At 33.2% G+C, this 20,320-nt stretch overlaps 1 protein-coding gene across 1 annotated transcript in view; it reads left to right on the plus strand.

Moving 5' to 3' along the window:
• LOC141325134 (serine/threonine-protein kinase 32C-like) overlaps positions 1–20,320 on the plus strand; it is a 219,652-nt gene that overhangs the window by 142,986 nt on the left and 56,346 nt on the right. The window lies entirely within an intron of this gene.

Below are 20,320 nucleotides of genomic sequence, written 5' to 3' on the forward strand. Positions count from 1 at the left end.
ACTGGAATGAAACACTGACACTCAGATAAAAGGTATAAATGAGCTATTAAATTTTAATGTGAAAAGCTTTTAAGAAAAACCCTGTTTTGACTCATTATAGGAGCAGAACTATATGATCTGCTCCGTCCTGTAATTGTTGTGTGCGATCTCATCAACATCTGGACCATATTTCAACCTGAAATCAAAAGAAGAAAAAGTTAAGAAGTTACATTTTTCATATAAAAAAAATAGTTATTATTATTTGTATTGTAATGTTATTTTTATGATAAGCACATTTTATTCTATAAAGAAAATCTAGTTTTTTTTGGTAAAGTACTATATGAAAAAGTACTTAGTAAAATCATACATTCAGGTTCATCGAGATGAACAAGTATGCATCATCTATTTATGCAAAGCTCTAAAATATTTTATTGGGTGAAAATTGTGGTTTAAAAAAAAAGAGTCCTTATTTGCTACATAAAAATTGAATAATCTTAACAGGTTACTGGTTAACATAACACACACTCTCCTCTGATGATCATCAGCATCCTCTCATGAGTCTGGTGCCGGCGGCTCGTCCAGTATGTCGATGATGGGTTTGTCCAGCAGGGGGCTCCACTCAGGGGCCTCGACGGAGTCCAGCAGAAAAGCCAGTTCAGCCTCCAGCTTCTGAAGAGTGTCCTCCACCCGCTGACCAAACACACACAAACAACCATGAGAGTGGACAGTGAAGACACTTCTACACATTAAACTGTGTTTACAGTGAAAAGAGCAAAATGTTGATCATAATGAAATTTCTCAGAAATTAAATGTCCATGTCATATTTCACCCAAAAGGGAAAATTAAACAAGAAAATATTTGGTTTAAAGAAAAGATTTATGTAAATATTTAAGTGAACACTCAGATTTTTAAGCACATCCCTATGAAGCCATTTCATATCACGATGTAAACTCAGAAATTAGAGAACTAAAAAAAAAGTTCTGAGCTGTTACATGTAAACTCTGAATTCTGACCTTTCCCCTCTAAATTCTGAGTTTAAATCTTGCAAATTAGTGACTTTTTCCCTCTGAATTCTGAGTTTACTTGTAGTTTTTTTACTTTTGCAAGATGTAAACTACAATTTTGGAGGGAAAAAAGTCATACGTTTGCAAGATGTAAACTCCAATTTTGGAGGGAAAAAAGTCAAAAACTACAAGTTGTAAACTCCGAATTTAGAGAGAAAAAGTAAAAAAAAAACTACAAGTTGTAAACTCCGAATTTAGAGGGAAAAAAGTCATACATTTGCAAGATGTAAACTACAATTTTGCAGGGAAAAAAGTCAAAAACTACAAGATGTAAACTCCGAATTTAGAGAGAAAAAGTTAAAAAAAAACTACAAGTTGTAAACTCCGAATTTAGAGAGAGAAAAATAGAAAACTACAAGTTGTAAACTGCAATTTTGAAGGGAAAAAAGTCATACATTTGCAAGATGTAAACTACAATTTTGGAGGGAAAAATGTAAAAAACTACAAGATGTAAACTCCGAATTTAGAGGGAAAAAAGTCATACAGTTGCAAGATGTAAACTACAATTTTGGAGGAAAAAAAATTAATACATTTGCAAGATGTAAACTACAATTTTGGAGAAAAAAAACATTTGCAAGATGTAAACAATTTTTGTTGAGGGAAAAAAGTCATACATTTGCAAGATGTAAACTACAATTTTGGAGGGAAAAAAATACATTTGCAAGATGTAAACTACAATTTTGGAGGGGAAAAAGTCATACATTTGCAAGATGTAAACTACAATTTTGGAGAAAAAAAAACATTTGCAAGATGTAAACTACAATTTTGGAGGGAAAAAAATTAATACATTTGCAAGATGTAAACTACAATTTTGGAGAAAAAAAAACATTTGCAAGATGTAAACTACAATTTTTTGAGGGAAAAAAAGTCATACATTTGCAAGATTTAAACTACAATTTTGGAGGGAAAAAAGTAAAAAACTACAAGTTGTAAACTCTGAATTTAGAGAGAAAAAAGTCATACATTTGCAAGAGTAAAAAACTACAAGTTGTAAACTCCGAATTTAGAGAGAAAAAACGTCATATATTTGCAAGATGTAAACTCCAATTTTGGAGGGGAAAAAGTCATACATTTGCAAGAGTAAAAAACTACAAGTTGTAAACTCCAATTTTGGAGGGGAAAAAGTCATATATTTGCAAGATGTAAACTACAATTTTGGAGGGAAAAAAATACATTTGCAAGATGTAAACTACAATTTTAGAGGGGAAAAAGTCATACATTTGCAAGATGTAAACTACAATTTTGGAGGGAAAAAAATACATTTGCAAGATGTAAACTATAATTTTGGAGGGGAAAAAGTCATACATTTGCAAGATGTAAACTACAATTTTGGAGGGAAAAATAAAAAAAAACTACAAGTTCTAAACTCCGAATTTAGAGGGGAAAAAAGTCATACATTTGCAAGTTGTAAACTCCGAATTTAGAGGGAAAAAAGTCATACATTTGCAAGATGTAACCTACAATTTTGGAGGGAAAAAATACATTTGCAAGATGTAAACTACAATTTTGGAGGGAAAAAAGCCATACATTTGCAAGATGTAAACTACAATTTTGGAGGGAAAAAAGTCATACATTTGCAAGATGTAAACTCCGAATTTTGGAGGGAAAAAAGTCATACATTTGCAAGAGTAAAAAACTACAAGTTGTAAACTCCGAATTTAGAGAGAAAAAAGTCATATATTTGCAAGATGTAAACTACAATTTTGGAGGGGAAAAAGTCATACATTTGCAAGATGTAAACTACAATTTTGGAGGGAAAAATATAAAAAAAACTACAAGTTCTAAACTCCGAATTTAGAGGGGAAAAAAGTCATACATTTGCAAGTTGTAAACTCCGAATTTAGAGGGAAAAAAGTCATACATTTGCAAGATGTAACCTACAATTTTGGAGGAAAAAAATACATTTGCAAGATGTAAACTACAATTTTGGAGGGGAAAAAGTCATACATTTGCAAGAGTAAAAAACTACAAGTTGTAAACTCCGAATTTAGAGAGAAAAAAGTAGAAAACTACAAGTTGTAACCTGCATATTTAGAGGGAAAAAAGCCATACATTTGCAAGATGTAAACTACAATTTTGGAGGGGAAAAAGTCATACATTTGCAAGATGTAACCTACAATTTTGGAGGAAAAAAATACATTTGCAAGATGTAAACTACAATTTTGGAGGGGAAAAAGTCATACATTTGCAAGATGTAAACTCCGAATTTTGGAGAGAAAAAAGTCATACATTTGCAAGAGTAAAAAACTACAAGTTGTAAACTCCGAATTTAGAGAGAAAAAAGTAGAAAACTACAAGTTGTAAACTGCATATTTAGAGGGAAAAAAGTCATACATTTGCAAGATGTAAACTACAATTTTGGAGAGAAAAAAGTCATACATTTGCAAGATGTAAACTCCAATTTTGGAGGGAAAAAAGTCAAAACCTACAAGTTGTAAACTGAATTTAGAGAGAAAAAAGTAGAAAACTACAAGTTGTAAACTCCGAATTTAGAGGGAAAAAAGTCATACATTTGCAAGATGTAAACTACAATTTTGGAGGGAAAAAAGTCATACATTTGCAAGATGTAAACTACAATTTTGGAGGGAAAAATGTAAAAAAACTACAAGATGTTAACTCCGAATTTAGAGGGAAAAAAGTCATACATTTGCAAGTTGTAAACTCCGAATTTAGAGGGAAAAAAGTCATACATTTGCAAGATGTAAACTACAATTTTGGAGGAAAAAAATACATTTGCAAGATGTAAACTACAATTTTGGAGGGGAAAAAAGTCATACATTTGCAAGATGTAAACTACAATTTTGGAGGGAAAAAAGTCATACATTTGCAAGATGTAAACTCCGAATTTTGGAGAGAGAAAAGTCATACATTTGCAAGAGTAAAAAACTACAAGTTGTAAACTCCGAATTTAGAGAGAAAAAAAGTAGAAAACTACAAGTTGTAAACTCCGTATTTAGAGGGAAAAAAGCCATACATTTGCAAGATGTAAACTACAATTTTGGAGGGAAAAAAAGTCATACATTTGCAAGATGTAAACTACAATTTTGGAGGGGAAAAAGTCATACATTTGCAAGATGTAAACTACAATTTTGGAGGGAAAAATAAAAAAAAACTACAAGTTCTAAACTCCGAATTTAGAGGGGAAAAAAGTCATACATTTGCAAGATGTAAACTCCGAATTTTGGAGAGAAAAAAGTCATACATTTGCAAGAGTAAAAAACTACAAGTTGTAAACTCAGAATTTAGAGAGAAAAAAGTAGAAAACTACAAGTTGTAAACTGCATATTTAGAGGGAAAAAAGCCATACATTTGCAAGATGTAAACTACAATTTTGGAGGGAAAAAAGTCATACATTTGCAAGATGTAAACTCCGAATTTTGGAGGGAAAAAAGTCATACATTTGCAAGAGTAAAAAACTACAAGTTGTAAACTCCGAATTTAGAGAGAAAAAAGTCATATATTTGCAAGATGTAAACTACAATTTTGGAGGGGAAAAAGTCATACATTTGCAAGATGTAAACTACAATTTTGGAGGGAAAAATAAAATAAAAACTACAAGTTCTAAACTCCGAATTTAGAGGGGAAAAAAGTCATACATTTGCAAGTTGTAAACTCCGAATTTAGAGGGAAAAAAGTCATACATTTGCAAGATGTAACCTACAATTTTGGAGGAAAAAAATACATTTGCAAGATGTAAACTACAATTTTGGAGGGGAAAAAGTCATACATTTGCAAGATGTAAACTCCGAATTTTGGAGAGAAAAAAGTCATACATTTGCAAGAGTAAAAAACTACAAGTTGTAAACTCCGAATTTAGAGAGAAAAAAGTAGAAAACTACAAGTTGTAACCTGCATATTTAGAGGGAAAAAAGCCATACATTTGCAAGATGTAAACTACAATTTTGGAGGGGAAAAAGTCATACATTTGCAAGATGTAACCTACAATTTTGGAGGAAAAAAATACATTTGCAAGATGTAAACTACAATTTTGGAGGGGAAAAAGTCATACATTTGCAAGATGTAAACTCCGAATTTTGGAGAGAAAAAAGTCATACATTTGCAAGAGTAAAAAACTACAAGTTGTAAACTCCGAATTTAGAGAGAAAAAAGTAGAAAACTACAAGTTGTAAACTGCATATTTAGAGGGAAAAAAGTCATACATTTGCAAGATGTAAACTACAATTTTGGAGAGAAAAAAGTCATACATTTGCAAGATGTAAACTCCAATTTTGGAGGGAAAAAAGTCAAAACCTACAAGTTGTAAACTGAATTTAGAGAGAAAAAAGTAGAAAACTACAAGTTGTAAACTCCGAATTTAGAGGGAAAAAAGTCATACATTTGCAAGATGTAAACTACAATTTTGGAGGGAAAAAAGTCATACATTTGCAAGATGTAAACTACAATTTTGGAGGGAAAAATGTAAAAAAACTACAAGATGTTAACTCCGAATTTAGAGGGAAAAAAGTCATACATTTGCAAGTTGTAAACTCCGAATTTAGAGGGAAAAAAGTCATACATTTGCAAGATGTAAACTACAATTTTGGAGGAAAAAAATACATTTGCAAGATGTAAACTACAATTTTGGAGGGGAAAAAAGTCATACATTTGCAAGATGTAAACTACAATTTTGGAGGGAAAAAAGTCATACATTTGCAAGATGTAAACTCCGAATTTTGGAGAGAAAAAAGTCATACATTTGCAAGAGTAAAAAACTACAAGTTGTAAACTCCGAATTTAGAGAGAAAAAAAGTAGAAAACTACAAGTTGTAAACTGCATATTTAGAGGGAAAAAAGCCATACATTTGCAAGATGTAAACTACAATTTTGGAGGGAAAAAAGTCATACATTTGCAAGATGTAAACTCCGAATTTTGGAGAGAGAAAAGTCATACATTTGCAAGAGTAAAAAACTACAAGTTGTAAACTCCGAATTTAGAGAGAAAAAAAGTAGAAAACTACAAGTTGTAAACTCCGTATTTAGAGGGAAAAAAGCCATACATTTGCAAGATGTAAACTACAATTTTGGAGGGAAAAAAAGTCACACATTTGCAAGATGTAAACTACAATTTTGAAGGAAAAAAGTAAAAAACTACAAGTTGTAAACTCTAAATTTAGAGAGAAAAAAGTAGATAACTACAAGTTGTAAACTCCGAATTTAGAGGGAAAAAAATCATACATTTGCAAGATGTAAACTACAATTTTGGAGGGAAAAAAGTCATACATTTGCAAGATGTAAACAACAATTTTGGAGGGAAAAAAGTCATACATTTGCAAGATGTAAACTACAATTTTGGAGGGAAAAAAGTCATACATTTGCAAGATGTAAACTACAATTTTGGAGGGAAAAAAGTCATACATTTGCAAGACGTAAACTACAATTTTGAAGGAAAAAAAGTAAAAAACTACAAGTTGTAAACTGAATTTAGAGAGAAAAAAGTAGATAACTACAAGTTGTAAACTCCGAATTTAGAGGGAAAAAAATCATACATTTGCAAGATATAAACTACAATTTTGGAGGGAAAAAAGTCATACATTTGCAAGATATAAACAACAATTTTGGAGGGAAAAATGTAAAAAACTACAAGATGTAAACTGGAGGGAAAAAAGTCATACATTTGCAAGATGTATACTCCGAATTTTGGAGGGAAAAAAGTCATACATTTACAAGAGTAAAAAACTACAAGTTGTAAACTCTGAATTTAGAGAGAAAAAAGTAAAAAACTACAAGTTGTAAAATCCAATTTTGGAGGGAAAAAAGTCATACATTTGCAAGAGTAAAAAACTACAAGTTGTAAACACTGAATTAAGAGGGAAAAAAGTCATACATTTACAAGATGTAAACTCCAATTTTGGAGTGAAAAAAGTCATACATTTGCAAGATGTAAACTCCAATTTTGGAGTGAAAAAAGTCATACATTTGCAAGTTCTAAACTCCAATTTTGGAGGGAAAAAAGTCATACATTTGCAAGATGTATACTCCGAATTTTGGAGGGAAAAAGTCATACATTTGCAAGAGTAAAAAACTACAAGTTGTAAACTCTGAATTTAGAGAGAAAAAAGTAAAAAACTACAAGTTGTAAACTCCAATTTTGGAGGGAAAAAAGTCATACATTTGCAAGAGTAAAAAACTACAAGTTGTAAACTCTGAATTTAGAGAGAAAAAAGTAAAAAACTACAAGTTGTAAAATCCAATTTTGGAGGGAAAAAAGTCATACATTTGCAAGAGTAAAAAACTACAAGTTGTAAACACTGAATTAAGAGGGAAAAAAGTCATACATTTACAAGATGTAAACTCCAATTTTGGAGTGAAAAAAGTCATACATTTGCAAGATGTAAACTCCAATTTTGGAGTGAAAAAAGTCATACATTTGCAAGTTCTAAACTCCAATTTTGGAGGGAAAAAAGTCATACATTTGCAAGATGTATACTCCGAATTTTGGAGGGAAAAAGTCATACATTTGCAAGAGTAAAAAACTACAAGTTGTAAACTCTGAATTTAGAGAGAAAAAAGTAAAAAACTACAAGTTGTAAACTCCAATTTTGGAGGGAAAAAAGTCATACATTTGCAAGAGTAAAAAACTACAAGTTGTAAACTCTGAATTTAGAGAGAAAAAAGTAGAAAACTACAAGTTGTAAACTACAATTTTGGAGGGAAAAAAGTCATACATTTGCAAGATGTAAACTACAATTTTGGAGGGAAAAAAGTCATACATTTGCAAGATGTAAACTCCGAATTTTGGAGGGAAAAAAGTCATACATTTGCAAGAGTAAAAAACTACAAGTTGTAAACTCTAATTTTGGAGGGAAAAAAGTTATACATTTGCAAGAGTAAAAAACTACAAGTTGTAAACTGAATTTAGAGAGAAAAAAGTAAAAAACCACAAGTTGTAAACTCCGAATTTAGAGGGAAAAAAGTCATACATTTGCAAGATGTAAACTACAATTTTGGAGAGAAAAAAGTCATACATTTGCAAGATGTAAACTACAATTTTGGAGGGGAAAAAAGTCATACATTTGCAAGATGTAAACTACAATTTTGAAGGAAAAAAGTCAAAAACTACAAGTTGTAAACTCCGAATTTAGAGGGAAAAAAAGCCATACATTTGCAAGATGTAAACTACAATTTTGGAGGGAATAAAGTCATACATTTGCAAGATGTAAACTACAATTTTGAAGGAAAAAAAGTAAAAAACTACAAGTTGTAAACTCCGAATTTAGAGGGAAAAAAGACATTTGCAAGATGTAAACTCCAATTTTGGAGGTAAAAAAGTCAAAAACTACGAGTTGTAAACTCCAAATTTAGAGGGAAAAAGTCATACATTTGCAAGATGTAAACTCCGAATTTTGGAGGGAAAAAAGTAAAAAACTACATGTTGTAAACTCCAAATTTAGAGAGAAAAAATTAAAAAACTACAAGTTTACATCTTGCTAATGAATGACTTGTAGTTTTTTTACTTTTTTTCCCTCTAAAATTGGAGTTTACATCTTGCAAATGTATGACATTTTCCTTCTAAATTCTGAGTTTACAACTAGTAGTTTTTGACTTTTTCCCCCTCTATATTCGGAGTTTACAACTAAGAATTTAGAGGAAAAAAAGTAAAAAAAAAAAAACAGAGTTTACATCTGGCAAATGTATGACTTTTTTGTCCTCTAAATTCTGAGTTTACAACTTGTTTTTTACTTTTTTCCCTCAAAATTATGAGTTTACATCTTGCAAATTAGTGACTTTATCCCTCTGAATTCTGTGTCCAGTAGTTTTTTACTTTTTTGTCCTCTAAATTATGAGTTTACATCTCAGAATTTAGAAGAAAAAAAGTCATACATTTGCAAGATGTAAACTCAGAATTTAAAGGCAAAAAGGTCACAAATATGCAAGTAGAATTTAGTGCATGAAAAAAGTCAAAACCTAAAAGATGTAAGCTCAGAGTGTAGAGGGAAAAAACTCACAAGTTTGCAAGATTTAAAACTAAAAGGGGTAAAGTTAAAAACTACAAGTTGTAAAAAAAAAAAAAGTCACAAATTTGCAAGATTTAAATTTAGAATTTAGAAGGAAAAAGGTTACAAATTTGCAATTCATAAACTTTAAAGACGTAAACTGAGAATTGATACTACAAAAATGTAAAATGTTTTCCACAAATTTGCAAGATGTAAACTCAGAATTTAGTGGGGAAAATTCTGAAACTACAAGATGTAAACTCAGAATTTAAAGGACAAAAAAAGTCACAATTATTTAAGATATAAACTCATTTACATTTGCAAGATGTAAACGTAGAATTTAAAGGACGAAAAAGTCAAAGCTTAAAAGACTTCTACTAAAGAATTACGAGCGGAAAGTTAAAAACTACAAAATATAAACTCAGAATTTAGAGGGGAAAAAAGTCACAAACATCCAAGATGAAAACTCAGAATTTAGAAGGAAAAAAAGTCACAAATATGCAAGATTGTAAACTCTGATGTGAAGGACAAAAAAAGTGAAAAACTACAAGATGCAAACTTATAATTTAGAGTGAAAAGAAATATGATGAAGATGAAGACATAACAAAAAAATATACAATGAAACAATGAGGAAAAAAACTGAGGAGGAATAGACGATAAGATGAAGTCAAGAAGTAAAGTGAAGTGTTTGATTAATGCTGAAAGAAATCAGAAAGATTTCCAAGAGCGAGTGACCAGACACATGTGATCAGCCAGAGGTAAAGGACACGCCGGCATTAACAGAGCTCACGTGACGCGTGTCTTTCCTCAAATTGCCTTAAGAGAGACTTTGAGTCTGATTAAACGCTGATGGAGATCTGATGATGCTGAGCTGCTTCAGTGACGTCACCTTCTCTACGACGTCCATCCGGTCATGAAGAGCGTTCTGATCCTGACAGGCGTTTGAGCTGCTGCTCGTCTCTGTTACACACACACACACACACACACACACAGTCCACTGTTAATACAAGAGTTAGAGTCTGGAGTCACCGTGAAACACATTAAACATCAATCACACGGCTGCACTCCTTCTGTGAGTCACATAAACACTCTAAGGAGTGTTTTTGGAAATGGATCAGAGGTTCACCTCAAACATGAACACAATCATCTGGACACAGAAATACTGTCTCAACAACAGACCGTCTGAATAATGATGACAACAGACGATGAGAGCTCATGTTACACACACACACACACTGGTATTTCTATCATTATGGGTTTATTCCATATTCGTAATGGTGTTTTCTACTTTACAAACTGTATTTTCTATCTCCTTACTCTAATCCTACCCCTCACATTAAACTACAGGCATTTTTAAATTCTCAATACACTTCTTATTGTGTGATTTATAAGCTTGTTTCCTCATGGGGACCTTAAAATTTCCCCACAAAGTCAAAATTTACTGGTATTGCGATTCTATTACTTTTTGGACGCCAAACGTCGGGAATACCAGGTAAATACACACACACACACACACACACACACACACACACACACACACACACACACACACACACACACACACACACAAGATATAAAGTCAGAATTTAGAGGGGGAAAAGTCACAAATTTGCAAGATATAACAGACAAAAAATATATATAAAAAAAATACAAGATGTAAACTAAGAATTTAGAGGACAAAAGTGTCAAAAACTACAAGATGCAAACTTATAAATTCTGAGTTTTTCAAATGTGACTTTCCTTTCTCTGAATTCTAAGAAAATTGTTTTTCAAGATATAAACTCAGAATTTAAAGGGGGAAAGTCAAAAATGTTAAATAAAAGTAAATAAACACATGCACACACAAATACACAGTAACACAAGATTTCAACTCTAAATTTAGAGTGGGAAAAGTTAAATAAATAAATAAATAAATAAAACAAGATTTAAACTCAGAAATTTGCAAGATGTAAACTGAGAATTTTGAGAACAAAAAAGTCACTAATTCTCAAGATATAAACTCAGAATTTAGAGGACAAAAAAGTCACAAATTTTAAAGATATAAACTTAAACTTAGAATTTAAAGGGGAAAAAGTCAAACTACAAGTTGTAAACTCAGAATTTAGAGGACAAAAAAAACTACAAGATGCAAACAGAATTCACACATTTGCAAGACAAACTCAATTTAGAAGGAAAGAATTACAAAGTTGGAAGACGTAAACTCAGAATTTAACAAACAAAAATAATAAAGAATACAACATGTAAACTCAATTTTTCAAGAAATAAACTCAGAATTTAGAAGGTGAAAGTCACAAACTTGCCAGATGTAAACTAAAACACGCATACACACATAAACAGACACATACACAGTCACACACAAGATATAAACTCAGTAAAACAATATTTAAACTCAGAATTTAGAGCACAAAAGTGTCAAAAAACTACAAGATGCAAACTTGGAATTCAGAGGGGGAAAAGTCACACAATTGAAAAACAAACTCACATTTAGAAAGAAAAAAGTCATATTTGCAAGACGTAAACAGAATTTAGAGGGAAAAATCAAAAACTGCAAGATGTAAACTCAGAATTTACAGGACAAAAATGTCAAATGTTTTCCACAAATTTGCAAAATGTAAACTAAACACATGCACACATACACATACACAGTCATACACACAATATAAACTCAGAATTTAGTGGGGGAAAAGTTAAAAAAAAAAAACTATTTAAACTCAGAATTATAGGGGAAAAAGTCACAAATTTGCAGGATGTAAACTCAGAATTTAACAGACAAAAAATAATAAAAATACTCAGAATTTAGAACACAAAAGTGTCAAAAACTACAAGAGGCAAATTTAGAGGGGGAAAAGTCACACATTTGAAAAAAAAACCTCAGAATTTAAAAAACGTCACAGATTTTCAAGATATAAACTCACAAGTCACAAATAAGAAAGATGTAACCTAAAACACATGCACACAGTCACACACAGGATATAAAATCGGGATTTAGTGGGGGAAAGTAAAAAAAAAAAAAAAGTAAACTAAACTCAGAATTTAGAGGGGAAAAAGTCGCAAATTTGCAAGGTGTAAACTCAGAATTTAGAGGGTGAAAGTCACAAATTTGAAAGATGTAACCTAAAACACATGCACACAGTCACACACAGGATATAAAATCGGGATTTAGTGGGGGAAAGTAAAAAAAAAAAAAAAAGTAAACTAAACTCAGAATTTAGAGGGGAAAAAGTCGCAAATTTGCAAGGTGTAAACTCAGAATTTAGAGGGTGAAAGTCACAAATTTGAAAGATGTAACCTAAAACACATGCACACAGTCACACACAGGATATAAACTCAGAATTTAGATGAGGAAAGCATCAAACGTTTTTCACAAATTTGCAAGATGTAAACTAAAAATTTAAAGGGAAAAAGTCAAAAACTGCAAGATGTAAACCTCATAGGGACCTAAAAAAATATCTCCACAAGGACAAAATTTACTGGTACTGCAATTCTATTACTATTTGGTTGCCCATAACATAGAGAATACCAGGTAAACACACACTTGCACACACACACACACACACACACACACACACACACACACGTGTCTCACGCAGCTTTTACAGGAGTGTTTCCGCTCTCAGGGCTCGTTATGTTTCATAACAGTTTTCCCGCAGGATTCCCACCTCCGCAGTCTTTGATGTTTTTGCATTTAACATCCTGTCGTGAGCAGCATTTTAATAGATCTTCTCTGTAAGTGCTGCAGGATGTTCGCTGTTAAACACACGCCTTTCTCCATCGGCCTCCAGCAGCTGATCTGACGTCAGTTCATCTGCTCTTCAAGGTTCACAAATCTGAGCTTCTCATGACTCACAGGCAGCTCAGAAAACACCATGAGAAATTCAGTTTAACTTGATGTGCTAAAATATTTTTATAGTTTTGGTTCATTCATGTCCATGTTGTCGTGTCTTCATGAAAGTTCACCCAAAAATCTATTATTTTCTGGCCTTCATGTCGTTTAAAACCCGTATGACTTTCTTCGTCTTCAGAACACAAAAGAAGCATCATTAAAATACCACCTGTGCACAAGTTCTGATATTTTGAGAACAATAATACGTTTTTTTTACAAAGCACCTTTCTAATCGTCAAAGTGCTACAACACAATTAAAATAAATAGTTAAAAACATCAAGTAAACAATTACATCAAGAACAATACAGTTTAATACAGTAAACGAAACCTTAAAAATGATGTTTGTCATTAGAAATTTCATCAATTTTTTTCCCATTGTTCATATAAAAACTACGAGTTTTAGTGCCACGTAATTTTTTTTTTAATATTTTTTCAAAATATTTCCAGAATAAAGACGAAATTGCGAGAATTAAGTTTAAATATTATGTGAATAAAGATGAAATGTTTCAAAAATAAAGTTAAAATTACAAGAATAAAGTCAAAATATTTCCAGAATAAAGACGAAATTGCGAGAATTAAGTTTAAATATTATGTGAATAAAGATGAAATGTTTCAAAAATAAAGTTAAAATTACAAGAATAAAGTGTAAATGTTCCAAGAATAAAGTGTAAATGTTTCGAGAATAAAGTCAAAACTATGATAATTAATTCGTAGCAATTACAAGATTAATTAGATAATATTTTGAGAGTATATTCAACAATATTCAAATAAATTTAGGTGGCCTGGCAACTTCTCCCGGTGCTCTCAATCCGGGCCTTTGCATTGGCAATATAGGCTATACTCTCAAAATATTATAACTGTAATTTCTACGATTTAAACTCTTGAAACATTTAGACTTTATTCTCATAGTATCCGAGTTTATTCTCGCAGTATTTCGACTTTATTCTCGTAGTAATGTGACTTTACTCCCGTAGTATTTTGACTATACTCTCGTAGTATTGTGACTTTATTCTCTTTGTATTCCGACTTTATTCTCATAATTTTCTGACTTTACACTGGTAGTATTTCGACTTCAATCTCGTAGTATTCTGACTTTACTCTAGTAGTATTTCGCTTTACTTTTGTAGTATTTCGACTTTATTCTCTTAGTATTTCGACTATACTCCCGCAGTATTTCGACTATACTCTCCTGGTATTGTGACTTTATTCTTGTAGAATTCCAACTTTATTCTCGTAATTTTCTGACTTTACACTGGTAGTATTTCGACTTCAATCTGAGTATTTCAACGTCAATCTCGTAGTATTCCGACTTTACTCTCGTAGTATTCCGACTTTACTCTTGTAGTATTCCGACTTTACTCTCGTAGTATTCCGACTTTACTCTTGTAGTATTCCGACTTTATTCTCGTAGTATTCCGACTTTATTCTCGTAGTATTCCGACTTTACTCTCGTAGTATTCCGACTTTACTCTCGTAGTATTCCGACTTTACTCTCGTAGTATTCTGACTTTATTCTCGTAGTATTCCGACTTTACTCTTGTAGTATTCCGACTTTACTCTCGTAGTATTCCGACTTTACTCTTGTAGTATTCCGACTTTATTCTCGTAGTATTCCGACTTTATTCTCGTAGTATTCCGACTTTACTCTCGTAGTATTCCGACTTTACTCTCGTAGTATTCCGACTTTACTCTTGTAGCATTCCGACTTTACTCTAGTAGTATTCCGACTTTACTCTCGTAGTATTCCGACTTTACTCTTGTAGTATTCTGACTTTACTCTCGTAGTATTCCGACTTTACTCTCGTAGTATTCCGACTTTACTCTTGTAGTATTCCGACTTTATTCGCGTAGTATTCCAACTTTATTCTCGTAATTTTCTGACTTTACACTGGTAGTATTTCGACTTCAATCTGAGTATTTCAACGTCAATCTCGTAGTATTCCGACTTTACTCTCGTAGTATTCCGACTTTACTCTCGTAGTATTCCGACTTCACTCTTGTAGTATTCCGACTTTACTCTTGTAGTATTCCGACTTTACTCTTGTAGCATTCCGACTTTACTCTAGTAGTATTCCGACTTTACTCTCGTAGTATTCCGACTTTACTCTAGTAGTATTCCGACTTTACTCTTGTAGTATTCCGACTTTACTCTTGTAGCATTCCGACTTTACTCTCGTAGTATTCCGACTTTACTCTCGTAGTATTCCGACTTTACTCTAGTAGTATTCCGACTTTACTCTTGTAGTATTCCGACTTTACTCTTGTAGCATTCCGACTTTACTCTCGTAGTATTCCGACTTTACTCTCGTAGTATTCCGACTTTACTCTCGTAGTATTCCGACTTTACTCTAGTAGTATTCCGACTTTACTCTCGTAGTATTCCGACTTTACTCTAGTAGTATTCCGACTTTACTCTTGTAGTATTCCGACTTTACTCTTGTAGCATTCCGACTTTACTCTCGTAGTATTCCGACTTTACTCTCGTAGTATTCCGACTTTACTCTCGTAGTATTCCGACTTTACTCTTGTAGTATTCAGACTTTACTCTCGTAGTATTCCGACTTTACTCTTGTAGTATTCTGACTTTACTCTCGTAGTATTCCGACTTTACTCTCGTAGTATTCCGACTTTACTCTTGTAGTATTCCGACTTTATTCGCGTAGTATTTCGACTTCAATCTGAGTATTTCAACGTCAATCTCGTAGTATTCCGACTTTACTCTCGTAGTATTCCGACTTTATTCTCGTAGTATTCCGACTTTATTCTCGTAATTTTCTGACTTTACACTGGTAGTATTTCGACTTCAATCTGAGTATTTCAATGTCAATCTCGTAGTATTCCGACTTTACTCTCGTAGTATTCCGACTTTACTCTTGTAGTATTCCGACTTTATTCGCGTAGTATTCCGACTTTATTCCCGTAATTTTCTGACTTTACACTGGTAGTATTTCGACTTCAATCTGAGTATTTCAACGTCAATCTCGTACTATTCCAACTTTACTCTCGTAGTATTCCGACTTTATTCTCGTAGTATTCCGACTTTATTCGCGTAGTATTCCGACTTTATTCTCGTAATTTTCTGACTTTACACTGGTAGTATTTCGACTTCAATCTTGTAATATTCCAACTTTACTCTCGTAGTATTCCGACTTTACTCTTGTAGTATTCCGACTTTATTCGCGTAGTATTCCGACTTTATTCTTGTAATTTTCTGACTTTACACTGGTAGTATTTCGACTTCAATCTTGTAGTATTCCGACTTTACTCTCGTAGTATTCCGACTTTACTCTTGTAGTATTCCGACTTTATTCGCGTAGTATTCCGACTTTATTCTCGTAATTTTCTGACTTTATACTGGTAGTATTTTGACTTCAATCTGAGTATTTCAACGTCAATCTCGTAGTATTCCGACTTTACTCTCGTAGTATTCCGACTTGATTCGGGTAGTATTCCGGCTTTATTCTCGTAATTTTCTGACTTTACTCTGATAGTATTTCGACGTCAATCTCGTAGTATTCCGACTTTACTCTCATAGTATTCCAACTTTATTCACGTAGTATTTTGACTTTACTCTGGTAGTATTTCGACGTCAATCTCGTAGTATTCCGACTTTATTCTCATAATTTTCTGACTTTACTCTGGTAGTATTTCGACGTCAATCTCGTAGTATTCCGACTTTACTCTCGTAGTATTCCGACTTTACTCTCGTAGTATTCCGACTTTACTCTCGTAGTATTTCGACTTTATTCTCGTAATTTTCTGACTTTACTCTGGTAGTATTTCGACGTCAATCTCGTAGTATTCTGACTATACTCTCTTGTATTTCGACTATACTCTCATAGTATTTCGACTTTATTCTCATAGTATTCTGACTTTACTCTCGTAGTATTCAGACTTATTCTCATAGTATTCCAACTTTATTCTCATAGTATTTCGACTATACTCTCGTAGTATTTTGACTTTACTCTCGTAGTATTTCGACTTTATTCTCGTAGTATTCTGACTTTAATCTCATAATATTTCGACTTCATTCTGATAGTATTTCGCCTTTAGTCTTGTAATATTTCAACCTTATTCTCGTAATATTTCGACTTTATTCTTAAAATATTACGACTTTAATCTCATCTTTGATTTTTTTAACATGGCACTAAAACGCCATCGTGAAAAATTAATAAACATTGAAGAAGACTAAAGAAAGTCATACAGGTTTGAGTGACATCAGGAGAGTGAATGATGACAGAATGATGTTTTGAGGATGAACGGCCCCTTTAACTGCTGATGAAGCACTAATGCCACACATTCATTTAGTTCAACTCTGGGCTTGATGGAGAGTTTCCTGAGCCAATAAAAAGAGAAAACAAGAGCATGTGTGTGTGTGTTCATTCCACGAGCGTGAGATCACACACATCATGCTAATCACCTCTGCTGATCACGTCATCTCACACAAATGATCCTCCCTCACCGACACTGAAGATCCGCCGATACAGATGCGCCGCAGGGTTCTGGATGAACTCCAGCAGTTCATGTGTGAAATCTCATGTGTTTGTGGGGTTCTGTCAGTCTGAACACATGCCAAATCAGAACCAGATGTTCTAGTCACACACACACAGAGGCTCAGATTTACAAAAGTCCCTGAGAACCGTCTGAAAACACCATTAGATCCTCAAAGACAGTGACTGTGTATCAAACTCATAAACTACAGACAGTCCTCTATCAAACACGACTCACGCTGACCTTCAGCCAATCCGGCGTCTTACCTGCGCAAATCTGACCAATGAGGAGCATCAGAAGAGCCGCACGTGTCGACCAGCGGCCCATGACAGACCTGCGGGAGAGAGACGTGACGTCTGTCACAAACACTGGTGAGAAACCAACAGAATGATCAGCAGAAGCTCACTCTCACCTTTGACTTCAGCTCTGGAGTGTCTGTGGAAGCGTCTCTTCTGACACGCTGTCTCTCGCTCTCGATTTGCTGGACTCCTGATGAAAACACAGAACAAAAGTGTTCTGTATCTGGAGGAGGAGGGCTGTGTGTGTGTGTGTGTGTGTGTGTGTGTGTGTGTGTGTGTGTGTGTGTGTGTGTGTGTGTGTGTGTGTGTGTGTGTGTGTGTGTGTGTGTGTGTGTGTGTGTGTGTGTGTGTGTGTGTGTGTGTGTGTGTGTGTGTGAATGTGTGTGTGAGCGGGTGGGTCTGCTTCACGCTCTCCAGCAGGACTGAAGCCAAACACACAGAAACATAAAGACACAAACTCAACCACAGACTGTGACTCATGACTCAGAAGCCAGCAATTCACAAACGTTTTCATCAGCTAAACTCATTTGAGCTTGACGCCTCAAAACATTTACTGAAATGAACAACATTTTCATATGTTTACGACTCTCTGATGTCACTTTATGGTCACATGCCATGCAGCTACACTTTCACAGTAAGTGTGTTTGTTTTAAATAATTTAAAAAAATTATGTAAGTTTAATTTTTTAAATAATTACAAATTAAATTTTTTTTTTAGGGCTGCCCCCTAATAGTCGACTAACTGTTGGTGGATGAGGAGAGGCTTGGTCAACCAAAATTATATTAGTTGTTTAGTCACAGAAAAAGAAAATCCACAGAAAGTGGCGATAAGGTCAATGTTAACGGCTGGTCTGTGTGGTAATATTGTAGTACATTGGGCAGGACATCTAAATGCTCACCTATCATTCATTAACCTCAAATATGGCTTTTCATCTGAAAGATGTGCACTGCTGCTCAAAAGATTAGTATCAGTATAACTTGTAATGTTTTTAAAGAAGTCTCTTATGCTCATCAAGCATTTATTTGATCAAAAAGTGTTGTTACAATATAAAATAATGGTTTTAATATACATTAAAATATTTTTTTCCTATGATGTAAAGCTGACTTTTCATCAGCCATTACTCCAGTCTTCAGTGTCTGATCCTTCAGAAATCATTCTAATATACTGATTTATTATTAGATTTATCAAAATTGAAAACAGTTGTGCTACCAAATATTTTTTTTGAACCTGTGATACTTTTTTCAGTATTCTCTGATGAATAAAATAATAACAGCATTTATTCAAAATATTTTCTAACAATATCAATTTAACACATCCTTGCTGAATTTTTTTTAAACTAACTTTTGAACAGTAATGTATATTGTTAGAGAAGATTGAGAAGATTTCTATTTTAAAAATAAATGCTGTTTTAAACTATTTATTCATCAAAAAATTCTGAAAAAAAAGTATCACAGGTTCCAAAAAAATACTAAGCAACACAACTGTTTCCAGGACTGATAATAAATCAGCATATTAGAATGATTTCTGGTCATACAGACAAAAGTAATACATCTTTTGAATCTGTGAGGATTTGTGTGCATTCATTATAACAACAAAACGTTGCGCTTTTGTAAAATAATTAAACCAAACAACATGTGCTTTCTGCCTTCTCGGTCTCAGTGAACATGAGCGTGAAACTTCAAAACTTCCTCAAATGTCTACTTTTACATAAACCAATTCAAATAGAAAACAAATATTCTCAGATTATGTAATCCATATGAAACGTGCATACAGGCGCATCATTACTGACGAGTCAGTGTTGCCGACTTCTTCTCTTAAGCCAAAAACAAAGAAAGCACTAGTTTATCAATATATTATTAAAACGTTAATGCAGTCTCCTTGCTGTTTTTCTCTGCTGGTGTGCTGTGGCAAGCTTGAGTGTGCTTGAGTGCTTGTTAGGCTCTGTAGGCAATTAAAGGCTCATTATTATGATTTATTAATAAATATGTGACTAATAGTCAGCTAATACTTAAAATGAACGACTACTAGTTGAACAGAAAAATCGTTAGTCGAGGGCATCCCTATTTATTTTTTTCATTAATTTCATTAATTATTAATATTATTAATTATTAATAATATTAGCTTTTTATCAGCTTTTTTAAAATAAAACCCCTAGGACAAAGATCTGTTAGAGTTTAGAGTCATTTGACACAAATATTAGAGCACAGAATGACACCAATCATAATCCAGTATCACACAGAGACATGGAGGAAATTAGATTATGTACTAGAAGACAGACTAACTGAACATCAGAAAACATTTTTGCTGATGTATTCACAAATGATCATCCCCAGAGTGTCTGTGGAGAAAATAAATAGTGGTGAAACACAGCAAACACACTCTCTCTCTCTCACACACACACACACACACACACACACACACACACACACACACACACACACACACACATGTTGGGTTTACATGTTTTATGGGGACATTCCATAGGCGTAATGGTTTTTATACTGTACAAACCGTATTTTCTATCGCCCTACACCTACCCTACACCTAAACCTAGCCCTCACAGGAGATTGTGTACACTTTTACTTCCTCAAAAAAACTCACTGTGCATGATTTATAAGCCTGTTTCCTCATGGGGACCTGAGAAATGTCCCCACAAGGTCAAAATCTACT

Source organism: Garra rufa, chromosome 2 (genome assembly GCF_049309525.1).
Source record: "Garra rufa chromosome 2, GarRuf1.0, whole genome shotgun sequence".
Lineage (NCBI taxonomy): Eukaryota > Metazoa > Chordata > Actinopteri > Cypriniformes > Cyprinidae > Garra > Garra rufa.